Raw genomic sequence first — 9614 nt, forward strand, 5'->3', positions numbered from 1 at the left:
TGCATTCCATGCAGACTCTGAGAGATCATATTGACTTGCTGAGTCAATATTTTATTCTGAGCCAATATGGCATTCAGAGTATCAACTTCAAGAACTCCCTTCTTCATAGGCGTCCCATTACTCACAGGATTTCTTTCAGAAGTGTACATGAACTGGTTATTAGCAACCATGTCAATGAGTTCTTGAGCTTCTGCAGGCGTTTTCTTTAGGTGAATGGATCCACCTGCAGAAGTGTCCAGTGACATCTTTGATAGCTCAGATAAACCATCATAGAATATATCCAGGATGGTCCATTCTGAAAGCATGTCAGAAGGACACTTTTTGGTCAACTGTTTGTATCTTTCCCAAGCTTCATAGAGGGATTCACCTTCTTTCTGTCTGAAGGTTTGAACATCAGCTCTAAGCTTGCTCAGCTTTTGAGGAGGAAAGTACTTGGCTAAGAAAGCCGTGACCAGCTTATCCCAAGAGTTCAGGCTGTCTTTGGGTTGAGAATCCAACCATAATCTAGCTCTGTCTCTTACAGCAAAAGGGAAAAGCATGAGCCTGTAGACTTCAGGATCTACTCCATTAGTCTTAACAGTATCACATATCTACAAGAATTCAGTTAAGAACTGAAAAGGATCTTCAGATGGAAGTCCATGAAACTTGCAGTTTTGCTGCATCAGAGAAACTAATTGAGGTTTCAGCTCAAAGTTGTTTGCTCCAATGGCAGGAATGGAGATGCTTCTTCCATGTAAATTGGAATTAGGTGCAGTAAAGTCACCAAGCATCTTCCTTACATTATTATTATTTTCGGCTGCCATCTCCTCTTCCTGTTCGAAAATTTCTGAAAGGTTATCTCTGGATTGTTGTATTTTAGCTTCTCTTAGTTTCCTTTTCAGAGACCTTTCAGGTTCTGGATCTGCTTCCACAAGAATGTTCTTATCCTTGCTCCTGCTCATATGACAAAGAAGAGGGCACAGAAAAATAATAATAATAATAATAATAGAGATCCTTTATACCACAGTATAGGGATCCCTGTGTGAGTAGAAGAAGAGGGGGAGACAAAGAATGTAATATAATGGAAGAAACACAACTGTGAGGAGGGTTGAGATGTGAGATGAGATGTTAGTAGATGAATAAATAAATAGAATAAGATGGGAGAGGGAGAATTTTCGAAAAATATTTTTGAAAAAGAGTTAGTGATTTTCGAAAATGGTTTTTGAAAAATGTTAGTATTTTTCGAAATTTTTTTTAAATCAAAAATAAAAATAAGAATAATTAGTTAATTAAAAAGAAATTTTTGAAAAAGAGGGATTTTCGAAAATTAGAGAGAGAGAGGTAGTTAGGTAGTTTTGAAAAAGTTAAGAAACAAACAAAAGGTTAGTTAGTTAGTTGAAACAAATTTTGAAAAGATAAGAAGTTAGGAGGTTAGAAAAGATATTTTGAAACCAACTTTTTGAAAAAGGTAAGATAAGAAGATATTTTAGAAATTAGTTTTGAAAAAGATTTGATTTTTAAAATCTCAATTAATGACTTGATTCATAAGAAATCACAAGATATGATTCTAGAACTTAAAGTTTGAATCTTTCTTAACAAGCAAGTAACAAACTTGAAATTTTTGAATCAAAACATTAATTGATGATGTTATTTTCGAAAATATGATGTAAAATTAAGAAAAAGATTTTTGAAAAATATTTTTGGAGTTTTCGAAAATAACTAAGAAATTTGAAAAAGATTTGATTTTTGAAAAAAATTTTGAAAAAGATAAGATTTTCAAATTGAAAACTTGATTTGACTCATAAGAAACAACTTGATTTTAAAAATTTTTGAAAAAGTCAATCCAAATTTTCGAATTTGATGAGAGAAAAAGGGGAAGATATTTTTTTTTATTTTTGAATTTTTATGATGAGAGAGAAAAACAAGAAAAATGATGCAATGCATGAAAGTTATGGATCAAAACAATGAATGCATGCAAGAATGCTATGAATGTCAAGATGAACACCAGGAACACTATGAATGTCAAGATGAACATCAAGAACATAATTTTGAAAAAATTTTTAATGCAAAGAAAACATGCAAGACACCAAACTTAGAATTCTTTAATGCTTACATATTAAGAATTCAAGAATGCATATGAAAAACACCATACAACACAAAACAAAAAATCATCAAGATCAAACAAGAAGACTTACCAAGAACAACTTGAAGATCATGAAGAACACTATGAATGCATGAAATTTTCGAAAAATGCAAGATGCACATGCAAATGACACCAAACTTATGACATGACTCATGACTCAAACAAGAAACAGAAAAATATTTTTGATTTTTATGATTTTCTAATTTTTTTGGATTTTTTTCGAAAATTATATGAAAAAGAAAAAATAAGGATTCCAAAATTTTTAACATGAATTCCAGGAATCTTGCATTCTTAGTCTAAAGCTTCAGTCCAGGAATTAGACATGGCTCACTAGCCAGCCAAGCTTTCAATAAAAGCTCCAGTCCAAAACACTAGACATGGCCAATGGCCAGCTAAGCTTCAGCATTTAACATCAGAGTATATTGCTCTTGATAACAAATTGCTACCTCAGTCCAAATAAATTTAGACATGGCTTTACAGCCAGCCAGGCTTCACATGCTTCATGAAACACTAGAATTCATTCTTAAAAATTTTGAATAAAATTTTTGAAAACATTTTTTTTTTGAAAACAAAAGAAAAATTTTTGAAAGATTTTTGAAAAATTTTTGAAAAGAAAATAAAAAGAAAATTACCTAATCTGAGCAATAGGATGAACCGTCAGTTGTCCATACTCGAACAATCCCCGGCAACGGTGCCAAAAACTTGGTGCACGAAATTGTGATGTCAAGGCTCAAACAATCCCTGGCAACGTGAGCAACTTGGTACGCGCAATCGTGATTACGCTTTAAGTATGTAAAATTCATGGCTTTTTCTTTCCCTGGCAATGGCGCCAAGAACATGGTGCCAATACCATGGTTCACAACTTCGATACAACTAACCAGCAAGTGCACTGGGTCGTCCAAGTAATACCTTACGTGAGTAAGGGTCGAATCCTACGGAGATTGTTGGTATGAAGCAAGCTATGGTCACCTTGCAAATCTCAGTTAGGCAGATATAAATTGATAATGGTGTTTTCGAATTTAATATAATAAAATAGGGATAGAAATACTTATGTAATTCATTGGTGAGAATTTCGGATAAGCGAATGGAGATGCTTTCGTTCCTTTGAACCTCTGCTTTCCTGCTATCTTCATCCAATCAGTCTTACTCCTTTCCATGGCTGGCTTTATGCAAGGGCATCACCGTTGTCAGTGGCTACATCTCCTCCTCTCAGTGAAAAATATGCTCACATGCTCTGTCACAGCACGGCTAATCATCTGTCGGTTCTCGATCATGCTGGAATAGGATTCACCCTCCTTTTGCGTCTGTCACTAACGCCCAGCACTCGCGAGTTTGAAGCTCGTCACAGTCATTCAATCATTGAATCCTACTCGGAATACCACAGACAAGGTTTAGACTTTCCGGATTCTCTTGAATGCCGCCATCATTCTAGCTTACGCCACGAAGATTCTGGTTAGGAGATCTAAGAGATATTCATTCTAGCTTATTTCAAGTAGAACGGAAGTGTTTGTCAGGCACGTGTTCATAGGGGAGAATGGTGATGAGCGTCACACATAATCATCACCTTCATCACGTTCTTGGGTGCGAATGGATATCTTAGAAGCAAAATAAGATGAATTGAATAGAAAACAGTAGTACTTTGTATTAATCCTTGAGGAACAGCAGAGCTCCACACCTTAATCTATGGAGTGTAGAAACTCTACCGTTGAAAATACATAGGTGAAAGTCCAGGCATGGCCGAGATGGCCAGCCCTCAAACGTGATCTAAGATAGCATACAACTGATCAAAGATTCTCAAAAAGACTAGTGAAATGTCCTATTTATAATAAACTAGCTACTAGGGTTTACAGAAGTAAGTAATTGATGCATAAATCCACTTCCGGGGCCCACTTGGTGTGTGTTTGGGCTGAGCTTGAGTGTTGCACGTGTAGAGGTCCTTCTTGGAGTTGAACGCCAGTATTTGTGCCAGTTTGGGCGTTCAGCTCTGGTTTTGGCTCCTTTTCTGGCGCTGGACGCCAGATTTGGGTAGAAAGCTGGCGTTGAACGCCAGTTTACGTCATCTATTCTTGGCCAAAGTATAGACTATTATACATTTCTGGAAAGCCCTGTATGTCCACTTTCCAACGCAATTGGAAGCGCGCCATTTCGAGTTCTGTAGCTCCAGAAAATCCACTTTGAGTGCAGGGAGGTCAGAATCCAACAGCATCAGCAGTCCTTCTTCAACCTCTGAATCTGATTTCTGCTCAAGTCCCTCAATTTCAGCCAGAAAATACCTGAAATCACAGAAAAACACACAAACTCATAGTAAAGTCCAGAAATGTGAATTTAACATAAAAACTAATGAAAACATCCCTAAAAGTAACTAGATCATACTAAAAACATACTAAAAACAATGTCAAAAAGCGTATAAATTATCCGCTCATCAGCTGCCATCCACGTTTGGCTCAACGTTTGAGGTCAAACATGAGCTCAAACGTGGCTCCTCCCATGCATTTCTTTTGGCCAATGTTTGGCCCAACGTTTAAGGAAAACGTTGGCGCAAACATTAGCTTTTCCAAGGCATTAAACAGAGTGCTCTTCCTTGCTAATATGGCGCCAATGTTTGACCTCAAGTTTGAGGCAAACGTTGGCGCAAACATTGCCAAGCTCCAGGGGTGCTTTTGCTTGTTCTTGTGGTGCCAACGTTTGACCTCAAGTTTGAGGCAAACGTTGGCGCAAATGTTGCTTCTCATGGGTGAACAATCTTCAAGCCAACGTTTGACCTCAAGTTTGAGGCAAACATTGGCGCAAATTTGGTGTGCCTCCACGGTGAAAATGCATTCTTCCTCACGTTTGAGTTCAAGTTTGAGGCAACTTTTAGCTCAAACGTGAGTCCTTTTTTCTTGCCCCTTGCTGTCCCCTTTTCTTCAACCTTCTTTCAAGCCTCTTTCCACCTATCATCAATCAACAATTGCATCAAAGCTATGCTATAATCATGAGAGTTCTTCTTCTTCTTGAAATTCAAGTGATTATGGCATAAAAACTCATGAAAATACATCAATTTATCCATGGTTGATTGAATCTAAGGAAAACATGAAATTCTACCCAAATGGCTTACTTATGGCTCAAGAAAGTGCATAAAACCTATTGAAAACAAAGGAAAAAGGCTAGTAAAACTAGGCTAAGATGACTTGTCATCACTAGTCTTGTTTGATTTTCTCTCATGGAAGATAACTTATACCTTCTTCCAATGTTGGAGATGACGAAATGAGATAAATTCTTGTTATTATTGTGATATGATTGATTAGTCTTGTTTGACATTCTCCCTATGTGAAGATAACATGATACCTTCTTCCATTTGTTGGAGTTGACTAAATAAGGTGAATTAATCATTGTATGACTAGAATAGAAAGCCTATGATCTCAAACCTTGCCATGAATGTCTCTCTTTATTACTTGCTTTCTTTAGTTACTTGCTTGATTTACTCTTCTTGTTATTTAAATTCTTGTCCATTTACTTCCTTGCCCCTTTATCAATCATACCCCTTTGTTCCTTCATAGCCAATAATCATTTACTTCATTGCAATTCCTCGTGAGACGACCCGGAGTCCAAATACTCCGGTTAATTCTTATTTGGGGTTTGTACATGTGACAACCTAAATTTTTGTATGTGAGGACTCTTTGTTAGTCTAGAACTATACTTGTAACGAGAATTCAATTGAGAAATTCTATATCGACAGAAGTTTACACATCACACTGCTAGAGGAAACTTCTGCAATGGCCTTGGGATGGTTGTTCTTGTGCCTGATATTCCGGGTGGACTCAGCTAGATCGGTGATCAGTTGCCACGCTTTTGTCACCGTCTTGTACTTAGTCAGAGAGCCATTACTCGCAGCATCTAATATAGTTTTATCTTGAGGCTTCATGCCTTGGCAGAAATAGCTAATCAACACTAACTGGTCAATCTTGTGATGGGGACATGAATCTAGGAGATTCCTGAAGCGTTCCCAATACTCGTAAAGAGTCTCTGATTCACCTTGGATGATACAGGAAATTTCTTCCCTCAGTCTATTTGTAACTTCAGCTGGAAAGTATTTGTCCAGGAATTCCCTTCTGAGCAGATCCCAATTTGTAACAACTTCTTCAGGTTGAGTGTAGAACCACTTTCTTGCCTTTCCCTCAAGAGAAAATAGGAAGGCATATAACCAAATAGTAGTTTCATCAGCACCATGCCGCCTAGTAGTTGAGCAGGCTGTCTGAAAATCTCTGAGGTGCTTGATAGGCTCTTGAGCAGGTAGGCCATGAAACTTGGGCAGTAAATTGATTAGCGCAGTCTTCAGTTCAAAATTCACAGCTAAATTCGGATGACGCACTTGGTATGGTTGCAGTGTAAAGTCTGGAGCTCCTGCTTCCTGGAGAGTAATCCGTCTAGGCTCTGCCATATTACCTGCACGTAAATCAATAGAATTAGTAGAAGAAGAGCTTGTTTCTTCCTCAAATGATGCTTCAGATTCACCCTCAGGTAAGACTAGTGAATTGGTAGAGACCACTTCACCACCCTCAGAGAATAACTGATAAACCACTATTTTATAGTTTATATTGTGTGGTTTTGTCATGATCCTTACCCACTTATTCATCAATTTAGCATGCATTTAGATTTCCTTCCTAAATTCAGTACATGTTTGAAAATTGCTTCCTAGAGACTTTAATTATTTAATTTTAATTCTCCTTTATTCCATTCGATGCCGTGATCTGTGTGACAAGTGTTTCAGGCTTTATAGGGCATGAATGAGATGGAGATTGGAGAGGAAGCTAGCAAAAATGGAAGGAACACAAGAATTTGAGGAGATAACCAGCGAGAAGTGACGCGGTCGCATGGCTCACGCGACCGCGCGAAGGAGCGCAAATCACAGTGACGCGGCCGCATGGCTTGCGCGGCCGCGCGAATTGGAAAGCGCAAGTGACGCGGTAGCGTGGACGACGCAAACGCGTGGAGAGGAAAAAGCGCAAGCGACGCGTCCGCATGGATGACACGATCGCGTGACATGTGCGATCTGCATAATCTGCAGGATTCGCTGGGGGCGATTTTGGACCTTATTTCGGCCCAGTTCTTGGCTCGGAACAGCAGACTAGAGTCAGAGAATATGCAGAAACAACACACATTCATTCAGTAGTTTTCTAGATCTAGTTTTACTCTCTTAGGTCTTTCTCTCCAGGTTTTTAGGATTCTAATTTTGAATTGATCTAAGCATTGGAACATTGAGAAGAGTCATTTCCCTCATCAAGACTTCGTCATTCTAGTTCGTTTTCTTAACTTGGTTTCATTCTTCCATGTTCTTTACTTTGTTCAATTTCGTATTTGAATGCTTTTATGATTAATTAATGCAAGGATTATTTCTTTTTAATTCAATTTCAATTCCAATAATCATGTCTTCTTTTAATTCCCTTTCATGTGCTATGGATTCTTTATTTATAATGCGTGAGTAGTTTCCTTACTTGATGGGGAGTTGATTAAAAGGAACTCTTGAGTTGGAAGGATTGAAAGAAAATTTGTAATTGGGTTAAATGTTGGATTGCTATCCTATCACCGACGCCAATCCCTTTGAACTAAGTGGGTTGTAACTTGTGAACAGATCTGGCATTCCAACCTGTTTGACTTTCCCGTACCTAGTAAAGGATAACCAAACAGAATAACTATTAATTATAAATTAATCTTACAATCGTACCATCAGTAGTAGAAATTCCAACCAATCAACTCCTAGTCAAGGCTTTTATTCATATTATTTAAATTTCCTCAATTTACATCCCAATTTACTTAGCTCAACTTCTTGGAACATCTGATTAATAAGATAGCACACTTTTTTGCAACTCGTTGGGAGACGACCTGGGACTTAAAACTCCCATTAATTTTAATTGAAATTCTCTGTGACATACTTTTAAATTGATAGGTAGATTTTCGGTGAGTTAAGAACTATACTTGCAACGTAACCATTTCAATAATTTTTAATTCACCAGCTTCTGCGTCCCATCAATTTTTGGCACCATTGCCAGGGAGTTGCAATAGAGTGCTAATTTTATTAATTAAAATTTATTTATTTGCATTTTATTTAATTTTGCTACTATGAGCTGCATGTTTCTTCCGTCAAATGACGCGTTCACTTCTTGATCCGCGCTTGCTAATATTCGATCCTGAAATTGAAAGGACTATTTCACGAATAAGGTAAGAACAGCGTAGGTTAGCCCGCTCTGAGGGCGGATCTGAAAGTGAATCTGAGGAAGAAACTAGCCCCCGTTCTACTGATTCGGTTGTTTTATGTGCAGAAAACATGGCAGCTAGAAGAGTTACCATTCAGGAGGAAGGAGCTCCTGATTTTACAATGCAACCGTTTCAAGCGCATCATCCAGCGGTAGCTACAGATTTTGAAATAAAGACCGCACTGTTAAATTTGATGCCCAAGTTTCATGGCCTACCTGCTCAAGAGCCTATCAAGCACTTAAGAGATTTCCAGGCAGCCTGTTCTACTGTCAGGCGTGATGGCACTGATGAAACTTCAATTCTGCTGAAATCTTTTCCGTTCTCTCTTGAGGGAAAAGCAAGAGAGTGGTACTACACTCAACCTATAGCAAATGTATCCAACTGGGATACACTCAGGAAGGAGTTTCTGGAGAAATTCTTCCCATCTGAAGTTACTGATAAACTGAGGAAGGATATCTCTACAATTGTTCAGGATGACAATGAGACTCTCTTTGAATACTAGGAGTGCTTCAATAATCTTCTGGAAGCATGCCCCCACCACATGATTGACAATATCGTGCTACTCAGCTATATCACACAAGGTATGAGGCCCCAAGATAAGACCACATTGGAAAGTGCCAGCAATTGGTCTATGAAGAAGTACAAAACCACTTATGAAGCTTGGAAATTGATCAGTGATTTAGTTGAATCTACTCGGAACCACAGACAGAAGCAAGGCCGTTCAAAAGCCGTTGCAGAAGTATCTTCTGGCAGAGAGACTGCTGCTCTAACTCAAAGCATCTGTGAGATGACCAACCTGCTGAAGCAAATGCAGTTGAATCAACAAGCTCAGCAAACTCAACCACAGCAAAACCAACAACTAGTCCCACAAAGAATTTACGGAATTTGTGCTGATTACAGCCATTACACTGATGAATGCCCGCAGCTCCAACAAGAAGACAATATGGTGGCATCCACTCACAACTTTTATGAACGCCCCAACCAAGGGTACAACCAAAGTGGAAATAATAACCATGGATGGCAGGACAATTCAAACCAGAATTGGAGGGACAACAATAACAGGGGAGGCAGAGATAATCAGGGAAATCAGAGGTAGAATAATAACAACAACAGGCAGCAAAATCAACCTTACCGAGCACCTCACGTGAGGCAAAACCAAGGACCACCGAACAATCAGCAGCAAACCTCTCAATTTACTCATTCTTTTGTATCTTCTAATGAAGATTTATTACAAGCTTTTGAGAAAAGACAACTGGCC

The 9614-nt window shown here is 38.3% G+C and overlaps 1 non-coding gene across 1 annotated transcript; it reads left to right on the top strand.

Moving 5' to 3' along the window:
• The first annotated feature begins 299 nt into the window (after nt 1-299).
• Nucleotides 300-407, top strand: LOC112760969 (small nucleolar RNA R71). Its single transcript, XR_003181381.1, has one exon. It is a non-coding gene; the product is annotated as a small nucleolar RNA R71 (small nucleolar RNA).
• Nucleotides 408-9614: the final 9207 nt, after the last annotated feature.

This window comes from Arachis hypogaea, chromosome 16, assembly GCF_003086295.3.
Source record: "Arachis hypogaea cultivar Tifrunner chromosome 16, arahy.Tifrunner.gnm2.J5K5, whole genome shotgun sequence".
Taxonomy (NCBI): domain Eukaryota; kingdom Viridiplantae; phylum Streptophyta; class Magnoliopsida; order Fabales; family Fabaceae; genus Arachis; species Arachis hypogaea.